The sequence below is a fragment of the Apteryx mantelli genome, chromosome 3 (assembly GCF_036417845.1).
Source record: "Apteryx mantelli isolate bAptMan1 chromosome 3, bAptMan1.hap1, whole genome shotgun sequence".
In the NCBI taxonomy this organism is placed as follows: domain Eukaryota; kingdom Metazoa; phylum Chordata; class Aves; order Apterygiformes; family Apterygidae; genus Apteryx; species Apteryx mantelli.
The window spans coordinates 10,162,158-10,176,212 of NC_089980.1; positions in this window are offsets into that span (position 1 = coordinate 10,162,158).

Genomic DNA, 14,055 nt, shown 5'->3' on the forward strand with positions numbered 1-14,055 from the left:
GCAGATGAGCAAGCACCACCAGAAGAGCAAGCCCCCTGCTCAAGCAGGCTCACCGAGAGCAGGTTGCCCAGGATCCTGTGCAGACGGCTTTGGAATAGCTCCAAGGATGGCGACTCCACAAGCTCTCTGGGCAACCTCTTCCAGTGCTCTGTCACCCTCACAGTAAACAAGCTTTTCCTCCTGTTCAGACCGAGCTTCCTCTGTTTCCGTTTGTGCCCGTTGCCTCTCGTCCAGTCACTGGGCACCGCTGACAAGAGTCTGGCCCCATCCCCTTCACAGCCTCCCTTCACGTAGCTCAACGCCTTCATACGTTCTCCCCTCAGCCTTCCCTTCTCCAGGCTGAACAGTCCCAGCTCGCTCAGCCTTTTCCTCCTGTCACTCTACTCCTTTGATCACCTCAGTCCCTTGATCATCTTTGCTGGACTCACTCCAGTAGCTCCAGAGTTCCCCTCTGCTGCGGTGCCCAGACCTGGACACAGCACTCCCGCGGTGCCCTCACCAGGGCTGCGCAGAGGCCAAGGATCACCTCCCTCCGCCTGCTGGCCATGCTCTTCCTAATGCAGCCCAGCACACCATTGGCCTCCTTTGCCACAAGAGCACACTGCTGCCTCGTGGGGAACTTGTTGTCCACCAGGACTGCCAGGTCCTTCTCTGCAGGGCTGCTCTCCAGCACGTCAGCCCCCAGCCTGGACTGGCGCATGCGGTTATTTCTCCCCGGGTGCGGGGCTCTGCGCTTCCCATTACGGAACGCCATGTGCTTCCTCTCTGCCCATCTCTCCTGACTGTCGAGGCCCCTCTGAATGGCAGCACAGCCCTCTGGTGTAAGAGCCCCTGCTCCCAGTTTTGCATCATCAGCAAACTTGCTGAGGGCGCACTCTGTCCCTTCGTGCAGCTCACTGAGGAATAAGTGGAGCAGGACTGGAGACACTACTGATCCCTTGGGCTACACCATGAGCTACAGGCCTCCAGCTAGACTTGGTGCCACTGATCACAGAGCCCCCTGAGCTGCCCCACAAGGTCCCCGTGTGCACAGAGGAGGCGAGATGCAGCCTGGCTGGGACCAAGGAGAACACAGGCACCTTCGTACCTCCAGAGCAGAGTGCGAAGCCAAAGCCAGAGGCTGGTGGGCCACCCTGCAGCACGTGGTGTGGGGCCAGTGTCCCCTGCCCACCATGTCCATCCTCTGCTCCCAGCTGCCATGCCGCCATCCCTCTCTGGTGTGGCCACCCCCGGAGCGCTGTGTGCAGTTCTAGACTTCCCAGCAGAGGAGAGCTATGGAGCTACTGGAGTAAGTCGAGCAAAGGGCTACTAAGACGATGAAGGGACTGGAGCATCTCTCGTCGAAGGAAAGGCTGCGTGAGCTGGCACTCTTCGGCGTGCAGAAGAGAAGACTGAGGGCTAAGCTAATCAATGTGTATAAGTAGCTGGAGGGAGGCTGTAAAGAGGATGGCGTTGGATTCGATGCTCTCCAGAGGTGTCTTCCAACCTCAACCATTCTGTGATTCTGGGATTCCTGATCTCAGCTCTTTCCCTCTTTCATTTCCCAGCTCCTCGGGAGGCAGCAATATGAAACTCTTTTCTTTTCTCAGTAGCACAGCCTACACAGTGCAAGTGCTATCAGAAGGTCATCGAGACGGGATGCTTTTGAGGCTGGGGCAGTGCTGGGAGCCCCTGTGCGCTCCTGCCAGGTGCCCTGCAGCTCCTGGGCTTGGCGCGGCCCCGCTTGCATCACAGTGGGGCAATTCTCGCCCCAGCAACGTGACTGTACCGGGGCTGCAGGCTCAGTCCCTGCGCACTGCTTGGGGCAGCACGAGGGCTCCCGGCTCTCCCCCAGGAGCATGCGCAGGTTTCCCAGTGCCCCCTCGGCACCAGCCATGGAGAGGCGAGGCTGGGTTCAGAAGAGGGTGCCACAGCACCGTCTGGTATGAGGCGCCAGGTGTCCCAGGGCGGTTGGGGTGGGGGGAGGCAGGCCAGGAGCTGAGGCCAGGGCCGGGACAGAGCCCCCATGGCTGGCTGGATGAGGATTGGCCCTCCCCCGCCCCACTGGGCCCCAGGGGGTGGCAGCAGGGGGTGGCGGGGACCAAAGCGGTCCCTCAGCTGCTGTGGCCACAACAGCTGCTCCATCCTGGGTGCCCCTGGCTCAGCACAGAGAGCTCAGCTCTGGCCTGTCCCCTCTCCCCGCAGGACATCCTTGCCCGTTTCCTCACCCTCCTGGGCACTATGCTGCGGGACTCGTGGCAGCTGTGTGTCAGCCAGCTGAAGGCCAGGGTGGCCAGCCAGTGGCGTTCCGGAGGAGGAAGAGTGAAGGCCACACGTGTGCGGCCGGGTAAGAGCCTCGTGGCCGTACGCCCCCGCGGGCATGGCACAGGATGTGCAGTCAGACCCTGGCATGGTGCTTGGTGTCATGGGCCCGTTTTGGGGTCTGCAGTGCAACAGCACTCCTCCCATAGGGACAACCCTTGCCAGGGGATGCTAGCTGTGGCAGTCGGGCTGACGGCAGCCCCATTGCGTCTTGCAGGAACCATGTGTGACCGCCGCAGGCAGCCACCTGTCCTCAATCTGAGCCCTGCTCCCCGCTGGAGGAAGCTGGGCGGCTCCTTGCTGGAGCAGGTCATTGCCACCTCGGTGAGTTCCCAGCCTGCTTTGGGCTGCGGGAGCCTCCCAGCACCCCCATCACTGATGCTGGCTTGCTGGGTTTCCCACAGACGTTGACTCAAGTTCCCAGTGAAAGACGACGGCAGACGCAGCAGGCTTTGGGCATCCTGTGGCGACGTCCCCCGGACACGCATGTTCCCTGTGAGGTAGGAGAAAAGGCTGTTGCGTACCCTTCTTTCTCCCTCCTTGTCTCCCCAGCACCTGCCGGCCTCTGTTTCCCCTTGTGGTACACAGCACTGGCCCCCAGGCAGCTTGGGGGCCAGGTCAGAGGAGGGTCGGTCTTGAGGCTCTCCAAGCAGCAGGGCTTGAGCTGAAGTCGCCAGTCAAAGTGCAGCACTGGAGCAGGGCTCCCCGGGTTGTGCCCAGGGAGGACGAAGCGGCGGCGCTGTGCTATGGGACAGGCTGGGGCTGCTGGGGGTGTAAGAGCACAAAAACTGACCGAGGACAGAGGCTCGCTCGGGAGCTTGGAGGGAGCCCCGTCCCCCTTTGCTGAAGGCCGTGGACCGCATGTCATTGCAGTCCCTGACGAAGAGCAGCCGGGCACCGAAGCCCCCCAGGACAGCAGCCCCACGGGGATACCTGGGGAACACCACGCTGTCGCTCCCTGACGTGCCAGCACGTCCGGTCTGCGTAAGAGGAGTGGTCAGGGGCCAAGAGTCGCACCTGCGTGTCCCCACGGTACCAAGGAAGGGCTTGGGAAGCAGGGGGATGGGCAGCACTGGGGGCCCTGCAGCCCCCCCGGGCGGGGGGGGTGAGTCGGGGGCAATGTGGGGTGGGAGCTGCAGTGCTAGGTGCTGCTGAAGTGAGGGGGTTTCTCATGGGTCTGGGCTCACTGCTGGAGCTCGACTGGGATGTTTTAGGGCTGGAGGGAAGAGTGGTGTAGGCTGGGGTGTTTCAGGGCCAGAGCTAAGGGCTGGGCTAGATGGGGTTGCTTGGGGCAAACCCCGAGTCACGCTGGGCCAACGCTCCCTGCGTTGGGAGCGTGTGCCCTGGGCCATCGACTGCAACAGCCCTGCCAGGAGCCCGGGGCCCTGCTGGGGCACCTGGGGCCCCGAGCCAGACACCTGCCCTCCCCTGCAGCTCCGCACGGACACTGCACCAGTGATGGCCCTGGGTTTGAGCACCCTGAGCTGCCAGACCCGCCGCATCCGCCAGTGCCTGGAGCAGCTTTCAAGCTCACCAGAGGTGAAGCGGGTGCCCCTTCTGCATCAGGCGGGTGGGCAACACTGCATGGAGGGGACAGGGCAAGGGTACAGCAGCCCAGTCTGGCACCCTGACGCATTGGGGCAAGCAGGAAGGGAACGGGAGCAGTTTGCAGCAAGCTGTCATGGAATTTGGGATCTTGGGGTTATTCCCTTGGGGTTTTCCTGCCTTGGGGCTATTCCCTTGGGGTAGGATCGGTGCCTGCACCCTAGAAGCCAGGCACCCATCTCCAGAGGGCCGACGAAGGCTGGATCTGACCCACAGTACTGACAATTTTATCCTTTTTCAGACTCTGAAAATGTGCAAGATGCTGCTGCCAGCCCACAAACCAAGCCTGAGCAGTGTAAGCGCCACTCACAGCCCTCCCGCTTCCTTACCCATTGCTGCTGCCTTGCGATGCAGGGCTTGGCCAGGTCCATGCAGACAGGCTGATTAGCCCCTTTGCAGCATGAGGTGGGGAGGGCACAGCTGCAGCAGGCCCTGTTGCGCTGGCTGTCCCAAGGTGGCCGGGGGGGCAATCACCTTGCCACACGCTCGAGTGGAGCACCCGAGCACGCGCAGGAAGCAGAGGTTTCCTGCTGGTCTCTCCATGCTCGGAGAGCTGAGCATCCCGCTGATCATCCTGGGGCTGCTGCAGGAGGTGCTGCGCTGGGACCCCATGTCAGGGCTCGGACTCACAGCAGGATCCGTGTGCCTGGGACAACTGTCCTGCCTGCTGGGCTTGTCCCACCCCCATGGTGCTGGAGGGGATGCGCCCACGCCTTCCCCTTGCTGTGCAGACGAAGCTCCTTACTGATCCGCGTTGCCTGGCTTCGCGCCTTGTGGAGAGGAAACCCACAAATGCGGCCAGCGAGACCCCGCGGAGGCTCCCAGCGAAGCAGCGACAGGCATCGCCTGCGGCCCATGAGCTCCCTGTGCTGGTGAGGGCTGGGGACAGGGCAGCGCAGGCCCCGCGCAGGGCCAGGGATCTCTGGGGGACCAAGTGCCATGTGCCCCAGGGAGGGGGATTTCTGGCAGGGGTGAACAGGAGCCACCAGGCAGCAGGGCTGCCCGTACCCATGCCAGCGCTGAGCAGCGCAGCGATGTGCCGGCAGCGCTGCCTGCTCTGTGCCGGGAACGGCCCCTTGTCCCCTTTCCTGGGGTCTCTGAGTGAGGGCCCCGAGTGGGGTGCAGCAGCATGTCTCACTGCACCATCAGGCACATGGGGGGGGCACACCTGAGCTCTGCAGTGACCGCGAGGCACCCATATCAGGGTGATTGGGGCCCCACCCACGCTCCTGTTTGCACACGGCACCGTGCCAGCTGGTGGGACGGGACCAAGGCGGTTGCAGGTTGAGCTTCCTGGGGAGGTTTCTGTGCGCAGCCAGGGATCCTGGCGGGGAGCGGGGAGGTCAGTCAGGAGTGGGCATTTGAGCATCTGCAGCCAAGCATGGTCTGAGGCCCCTCGAGGGCTTGCTGGCTGGGAGACGGTAGCTGGGAGAGGGTGGCTCAGGCCGCGTCTGGCGCTGTCAGAGCGCCGCAGCTCTGTTCAGGAGCATGCTGGGGACCGGGAAAGGGGCTCCCTCCAGCGCGACAGCCTGAGCCCAGCTCTGGCCCTTAGGCATGGTTGATGCCGAGGGTCTCAAAAGAGGGCCTGTTTCTCTTTTTCAGGCTCCAAAGAGGGCCAGGAGGGCCGAACGGCACACTGACCCAACACAGGCCCAGGCAAGCGGTGCGATCTGTGCCCAGGTATCCCCAAACACATGACCGAGGCCACGGGCTTTGGCAGGACAGGTTTTGTCGGGACTCTGCCACTGGGCCTGGGCTCCCAGGGGTAGTGCAGGCCCGTGCTCGGCTCCTGCTCTTGCTCCAGCCAACAGGCATTAATCACAGCCCGAGGCTGACATCCGGCACAGCTGCAGCCCACGCGGAACAGGAGAGCATCTTTCCTGCTCCCCATCGGGCCTACCGACCCCTTGTCCTTTTCCCCCTCCCCATTGCCTCACGCTGACCCCACTGGTGCCCGTAGTCCCTGCAGGGCTTCGCAGCTTCCCTCGCCTGGACTCCTGACGCAGCCAAGGACTGCCGTCCTCGAGCAGGCCTGAAAATGAGGAGCATGCGAGGCCACTACCAGGCCAAGGAAGATGAGGAGGTGAGAGCCTGCGTGTGGCAGTTGTCGGGCAGCCATGGGCTGCGCCAGACTCCTGGCTTCTCCTCCACCTTTCCCCGAGTCTAGCACACCCCTGCGCTGCCTGTGGGCCGGACACGGCCAGGCTTTGCAGCAAGGGGCGATGTGAGGCCCCTGGCCGGCGCCCGCAGCCAGGGCAGGGCTTGCCCACATGCCATCGTGGTGGTGATGGCGGCCTTGGAGGGACATGGGGAGATTACTGTGGACCCCAGAGCTCATCTCGGCATATGTGACCACAGGAGTCGGCACTCCCTGACCTGGCCCACATCCGTCTGGAGATCACCACGCTGCCAACCTTCATGTGACCACGGCAAGGAGGTGTGTCAAGGCTCACGGGGCTCGCGGGCCGCCCCGCACCCGCTCCCCACCGCTGCTGAGAAAGGGCGTCTGGACGGGGAGCCACTGGGGAGACGAGCACTGGAGGGACAGCTCTTGCTGGCGCTCTGCTCAGCAGTGGGCGCTCCCAGCCCCATAGCGCAGCGTGCAGTGGGAGTGCAGGCAGGAGAGCCTAGATCCCTTGTGTAAAGTCCTGGCAGATGCCGGGGGGCGGGGGTGGTGGCGGGAGGCACCCAAAGAGAGAGCATGCTGCAGAGGGCAGGAGCATCTCGTGTGCTGTAAGAGCCTGCAAAGCGGAGGGGGCAGACGTTGAGCCCCAGCCCCTCGCAGGCAGCCCCAGCTGCCGCTTCTGCTCCAGTTCAGCACAAATGGGCTTCCCCGAGGCTTGTTCTGGGCAGCACTCTGGTAAGAAGTGCTCTGTTGGGAGAGGAACAGCCCTGCTCTAAGCCCGCTAACACTGATGGGAGCGGAGCTCCCCACTGCCACCAAAAGAGCAGGCCTGCAGCCCCAAGGCATCCTTTTTGGAGCAAGATCACAAAGCCAGGAACTTATGTCAGCAGCAAGTTTTGTGAGCTGAACTCTGAAAACCTTGCCTTTAGCTCCAGCAGATGAGCAAGCACCACCAGAAGAGCAAGCCCCCTGCTCAAGCAGGCTCACCGAGAGCAGGTTGCCCAGGATCCTGTGCAGACGGCTTTGGAATAGCTCCAAGGATGGCGACTCCACAAGCTCTCTGGGCAACCTCTTCCAGTGCTCTGTCACCCTCACAGTAAACAAGCTTTTCCTCCTGTTCAGACCGAGCTTCCTCTGTTTCCGTTTGTGCCCGTTGCCTCTCGTCCAGTCACTGGGCACCGCTGACAAGAGTCTGGCCCCATCCCCTTCACAGCCTCCCTTCACGTAGCTCAACGCCTTCATACGTTCTCCCCTCAGCCTTCCCTTCTCCAGGCTGAACAGTCCCAGCTCGCTCAGCCTTTTCCTCCTGTCACTCTACTCCTTTGATCACCTCAGTCCCTTGATCATCTTTGCTGGACTCACTCCAGTAGCTCCAGAGTTCCCCTCTGCTGCGGTGCCCAGACCTGGACACAGCACTCCCGCGGTGCCCTCACCAGGGCTGCGCAGAGGCCAAGGATCACCTCCCTCCGCCTGCTGGCCATGCTCTTCCTAATGCAGCCCAGCACACCATTGGCCTCCTTTGCCACAAGAGCACACTGCTGCCTCGTGGGGAACTTGTTGTCCACCAGGACTGCCAGGTCCTTCTCTGCAGGGCTGCTCTCCAGCACGTCAGCCCCCAGCCTGGACTGGCGCATGCGGTTATTTCTCCCCGGGTGCGGGGCTCTGCGCTTCCCATTACGGAACGCCATGTGCTTCCTCTCTGCCCATCTCTCCTGACTGTCGAGGCCCCTCTGAATGGCAGCACAGCCCTCTGGTGTAAGAGCCCCTGCTCCCAGTTTTGCATCATCAGCAAACTTGCTGAGGGCGCACTCTGTCCCTTCGTGCAGCTCACTGAGGAATAAGTGGAGCAGGACTGGAGACACTACTGATCCCTTGGGCTACACCATGAGCTACAGGCCTCCAGCTAGACTTGGTGCCACTGATCACAGAGCCCCCTGAGCTGCCCCACAAGGTCCCCGTGTGCACAGAGGAGGCGAGATGCAGCCTGGCTGGGACCAAGGAGAACACAGGCACCTTCGTACCTCCAGAGCAGAGTGCGAAGCCAAAGCCAGAGGCTGGTGGGCCACCCTGCAGCACGTGGTGTGGGGCCAGTGTCCCCTGCCCACCATGTCCATCCTCTGCTCCCAGCTGCCATGCCGCCATCCCTCTCTGGTGTGGCCACCCCCGGAGCGCTGTGTGCAGTTCTAGACTTCCCAGCAGAGGAGAGCTATGGAGCTACTGGAGTAAGTCGAGCAAAGGGCTACTAAGACGATGAAGGGACTGGAGCATCTCTCGTCGAAGGAAAGGCTGCGTGAGCTGGCACTCTTCGGCGTGCAGAAGAGAAGACTGAGGGCTAAGCTAATCAATGTGTATAAGTAGCTGGAGGGAGGCTGTAAAGAGGATGGCGTTGGATTCGATGCTCTCCAGAGGTGTCTTCCAACCTCAACCATTCTGTGATTCTGGGATTCCTGATCTCAGCTCTTTCCCTCTTTCATTTCCCAGCTCCTCGGGAGGCAGCAATATGAAACTCTTTTCTTTTCTCAGTAGCACAGCCTACACAGTGCAAGTGCTATCAGAAGGTCATCGAGACGGGATGCTTTTGAGGCTGGGGCAGTGCTGGGAGCCCCTGTGCGCTCCTGCCAGGTGCCCTGCAGCTCCTGGGCTTGGCGCGGCCCCGCTTGCATCACAGTGGGGCAATTCTCGCCCCAGCAACGTGACTGTACCGGGGCTGCAGGCTCAGTCCCTGCGCACTGCTTGGGGCAGCACGAGGGCTCCCGGCTCTCCCCCAGGAGCATGCGCAGGTTTCCCAGTGCCCCCTCGGCACCAGCCATGGAGAGGCGAGGCTGGGTTCAGAAGAGGGTGCCACAGCACCGTCTGGTATGAGGCGCCAGGTGTCCCAGGGCGGTTGGGGTGGGGGGAGGCAGGCCAGGAGCTGAGGCCAGGGCCGGGACAGAGCCCCCATGGCTGGCTGGATGAGGATTGGCCCTCCCCCGCCCCACTGGGCCCCAGGGGGTGGCAGCAGGGGGTGGCGGGGACCAAAGCGGTCCCTCAGCTGCTGTGGCCACAACAGCTGCTCCATCCTGGGTGCCCCTGGCTCAGCACAGAGAGCTCAGCTCTGGCCTGTCCCCTCTCCCCGCAGGGCATCCTTGCCCGTTTCCTCACCCTCCTGGGCACTATGCTGCGGGACTCGTGGCAGCTGTGTGTCAGCCAGCTGAAGGCCAGGGTGGCCAGCCAGTGGCGTTCCGGAGGAGGAAGAGTGAAGGCCACACGTGTGCGGCCGGGTAAGAGCCTCGTGGCCGTACGCCCCCGCGGGCATGGCACAGGATGTGCAGTCAGACCCTGGCATGGTGCTTGGTGTCATGGGCCCGTTTTGGGGTCTGCAGTGCAACAGCACTCCTCCCATAGGGACAACCCTTGCCAGGGGATGCTAGCTGTGGCAGTCGGGCTGACGGCAGCCCCATTGCGTCTTGCAGGAACCATGTGTGACCGCCGCAGGCAGCCACCTGTCCTCAATCTGAGCCCTGCTCCCCGCTGGAGGAAGCTGGGCGGCTCCTTGCTGGAGCAGGTCATTGCCACCTCGGTGAGTTCCCAGCCTGCTTTGGGCTGCGGGAGCCTCCCAGCACCCCCATCACTGATGCTGGCTTGCTGGGTTTCCCACAGACGTTGACTCAAGTTCCCAGTGAAAGACGACGGCAGACGCAGCAGGCTTTGGGCATCCTGTGGCGACGTCCCCCGGACACGCATGTTCCCTGTGAGGTAGGAGAAAAGGCTGTTGCGTACCCTTCTTTCTCCCTCCTTGTCTCCCCAGCACCTGCCGGCCTCTGTTTCCCCTTGTGGTACACAGCACTGGCCCCCAGGCAGCTTGGGGGCCAGGTCAGAGGAGGGTCGGTCTTGAGGCTCTCCAAGCAGCAGGGCTTGAGCTGAAGTCGCCAGTCAAAGTGCAGCACTGGAGCAGGGCTCCCCGGGTTGTGCCCAGGGAGGACGAAGCGGCGGCGCTGTGCTATGGGACAGGCTGGGGCTGCTGGGGGTGTAAGAGCACAAAAACTGACCGAGGACAGAGGCTCGCTCGGGAGCTTGGAGGGAGCCCCGTCCCCCTTTGCTGAAGGCCGTGGACCGCATGTCATTGCAGTCCCTGACGAAGAGCAGCCGGGCACCGAAGCCCCCCAGGACAGCAGCCCCACGGGGATACCTGGGGAACACCACGCTGTCGCTCCCTGACGTGCCAGCACGTCCGGTCTGCGTAAGAGGAGTGGTCAGGGGCCAAGAGTCGCACCTGCGTGTCCCCACGGTACCAAGGAAGGGCTTGGGAAGCAGGGGGATGGGCAGCACTGGGGGCCCTGCAGCCCCCCCGGGCGGGGGGGGTGAGTCGGGGGCAATGTGGGGTGGGAGCTGCAGTGCTAGGTGCTGCTGAAGTGAGGGGGTTTCTCATGGGTCTGGGCTCACTGCTGGAGCTCGACTGGGATGTTTTAGGGCTGGAGGGAAGAGTGGTGTAGGCTGGGGTGTTTCAGGGCCAGAGCTAAGGGCTGGGCTAGATGGGGTTGCTTGGGGCAAACCCCGAGTCACGCTGGGCCAACGCTCCCTGCGTTGGGAGCGTGTGCCCTGGGCCATCGACTGCAACAGCCCTGCCAGGAGCCCGGGGCCCTGCTGGGGCACCTGGGGCCCCGAGCCAGACACCTGCCCTCCCCTGCAGCTCCGCACGGACACTGCACCAGTGATGGCCCTGGGTTTGAGCACCCTGAGCTGCCAGACCCGCCGCATCCGCCAGTGCCTGGAGCAGCTTTCAAGCTCACCAGAGGTGAAGCGGGTGCCCCTTCTGCATCAGGCGGGTGGGCAACACTGCATGGAGGGGACAGGGCAAGGGTACAGCAGCCCAGTCTGGCACCCTGACGCATTGGGGCAAGCAGGAAGGGAACGGGAGCAGTTTGCAGCAAGCTGTCATGGAATTTGGGATCTTGGGGTTATTCCCTTGGGGTTTTCCTGCCTTGGGGCTATTCCCTTGGGGTAGGATCGGTGCCTGCACCCTAGAAGCCAGGCACCCATCTCCAGAGGGCCGACGAAGGCTGGATCTGACCCACAGTACTGACAATTTTATCCTTTTTCAGACTCTGAAAATGTGCAAGATGCTGCTGCCAGCCCACAAACCAAGCCTGAGCAGTGTAAGCGCCACTCACAGCCCTCCCGCTTCCTTACCCATTGCTGCTGCCTTGCGATGCAGGGCTTGGCCAGGTCCATGCAGACAGGCTGATTAGCCCCTTTGCAGCATGAGGTGGGGAGGGCACAGCTGCAGCAGGCCCTGTTGCGCTGGCTGTCCCAAGGTGGCCGGGGGGGCAATCACCTTGCCACACGCTCGAGTGGAGCACCCGAGCACGCGCAGGAAGCAGAGGTTTCCTGCTGGTCTCTCCATGCTCGGAGAGCTGAGCATCCCGCTGATCATCCTGGGGCTGCTGCAGGAGGTGCTGCGCTGGGACCCCATGTCAGGGCTCGGACTCACAGCAGGATCCGTGTGCCTGGGACAACTGTCCTGCCTGCTGGGCTTGTCCCACCCCCATGGTGCTGGAGGGGATGCGCCCACGCCTTCCCCTTGCTGTGCAGACGAAGCTCCTTACTGATCCGCGTTGCCTGGCTTCGCGCCTTGTGGAGAGGAAACCCACAAATGCGGCCAGCGAGACCCCGCGGAGGCTCCCAGCGAAGCGGCGACAGGCATCGCCTGCGGCCCATGAGCTCCCTGTGCTGGTGAGGGCTGGGGACAGGGCAGCGCAGGCCCCGCGCAGGGCCAGGGATCTCTGGGGGACCAAGTGCCATGTGCCCCAGGGAGGGGGATTTCTGGCAGGGGTGAACAGGAGCCACCAGGCAGCAGGGCTGCCCGTACCCATGCCAGCGCTGAGCAGCGCAGTGATGTGCCGGCAGCGCTGCCTGCTCTGTGCCGGGAACGGCCCCTTGTCCCCTTTCCTGGGGTCTCTGAGTGAGGGCCCCGAGTGGGGTGCAGCAGCATGTCTCACTGCACCATCAGGCACATGGGGGGGCACACCTGAGCTCTGCAGTGACCGCGAGGCACCCATATCAGGGTGATTGGGGCCCCACCCACGCTCCTGTTTGCACACGGCACCGTGCCAGCTGGTGGGACGGGACCAAGGCGGTTGCAGGTTGAGCTTCCTGGGGAGGTTTCTGTGCGCAGCCAGGGATCCTGGCGGGGAGCGGGGAGGTCAGTCAGGAGTGGGCATTTGAGCATCTGCAGCCAAGCATGGTCTGAGGCCCCTCGAGGGCTTGCTGGCTGGGAGACGGTAGCTGGGAGAGGGTGGCTCAGGCCGCGTCTGGCGCTGTCAGAGCGCCGCAGCTCTGTTCAGGAGCATGCTGGGGACCGGGAAAGGGGCTCCCTCCAGCGCGACAGCCTGAGCCCAGCTCTGGCCCTTAGGCATGGTTGATGCCGAGGGTCTCAAAAGAGGGCCTGTTTCTCTTTTTCAGGCTCCAAAGAGGGCCAGGAGGGCCGAACGGCACACTGACCCAACACAGGCCCAGGCAAGCGGTGCGATCTGTGCCCAGGTATCCCCAAACACATGACCGAGGCCACGGGCTTTGGCAGGACAGGTTTTGTCGGGACTCTGCCACTGGGCCTGGGCTCCCAGGGGTAGTGCAGGCCCGTGCTCGGCTCCTGCTCTTGCTCCAGCCAACAGGCATTAATCACAGCCCGAGGCTGACATCCGGCACAGCTGCAGCCCACGCGGAACAGGAGAGCATCTTTCCTGCTCCCCATCGGGCCTACCGACCCCTTGTCCTTTTCCCCCTCCCCATTGCCTCACGCTGACCCCACTGGTGCCCGTAGTCCCTGCAGGGCTTCGCAGCTTCCCTCGCCTGGACTCCTGACGCAGCCAAGGACTGCCGTCCTCGAGCAGGCCTGAAAATGAGGAGCATGCGAGGCCACTACCAGGCCAAGGAAGATGAGGAGGTGAGAGCCTGCGTGTGGCAGTTGTCGGGCAGCCATGGGCTGCGCCAGACTCCTGGCTTCTCCTCCACCTTTCCCCGAGTCTAGCACACCCCTGCGCTGCTTGTGGGCCGGACACGGCCAGGCTTTGCAGCAAGGGGCGATGTGAGGCCCCTGGCCGGCGCCCGCAGCCAGGGCAGGGCTTGCCCACATGCCATCGTGGTGGTGATGGCGGCCTTGGAGGGACATGGGGAGATTACTGTGGACCCCAGAGCTCATCTCGGCATATGTGACCACAGGAGTCGGCACTCCCTGACCTGGCCCACATCCGTCTGGAGATCACCACGCTGCCAACCTTCATGTGACCACGGCAAGGAGGTGTGTCAAGGCTCACGGGGCTCGCGGGCCGCCCCGCACCCGCTCCCCACCGCTGCTGAGAAAGGGCGTCTGGACGGGGAGCCACTGGGGAGACGAGCACTGGAGGGACAGCTCTTGCTGGCGCTCTGCTCAGCAGTGGGCGCTCCCAGCCCCATAGCGCAGCGTGCAGTGGGAGTGCAGGCAGGAGAGCCTAGATCCCTTGTGTAAAGTCCTGGCAGATGCCGGGGGGCGGGGGTGGTGGCGGGAGGCACCCAAAGAGAGAGCATGCTGCAGAGGGCAGGAGCATCTCGTGTGCTGTAAGAGCCTGCAAAGCGGAGGGGGCAGACGTTGAGCCCCAGCCCCTCGCAGGCAGCCCCAGCTGCCGCTTCTGCTCCAGTTCAGCACAAATGGGCTTCCCCGAGGCTTGTTCTGGGCAGCACTCTGGTAAGAAGTGCTCTGTTGGGAGAGGAACAGCCCTGCTCTAAGCCCGCTAACACTGATGGGAGCGGAGCTCCCCACTGCCACCAAAAGAGCAGGCCTGCAGCCCCAAGGCATCCTTTTTGGAGCAAGATCACAAAGCCAGGAACTTATGTCAGCAGCAAGTTTTGTGAGCTGAACTCTGAAAACCTTGCCTTTAGCTCCAGCAGATGAGCAAGCACCACCAGAAGAGCAAGCCCCCTGCTCAAGCAGGCTCACCGAGAGCAGGTTGCCCAGGATCCTGTGCAGACGGCTTTGGAATAGCTCCAAGGATGGCGACTCCACAAGCTCT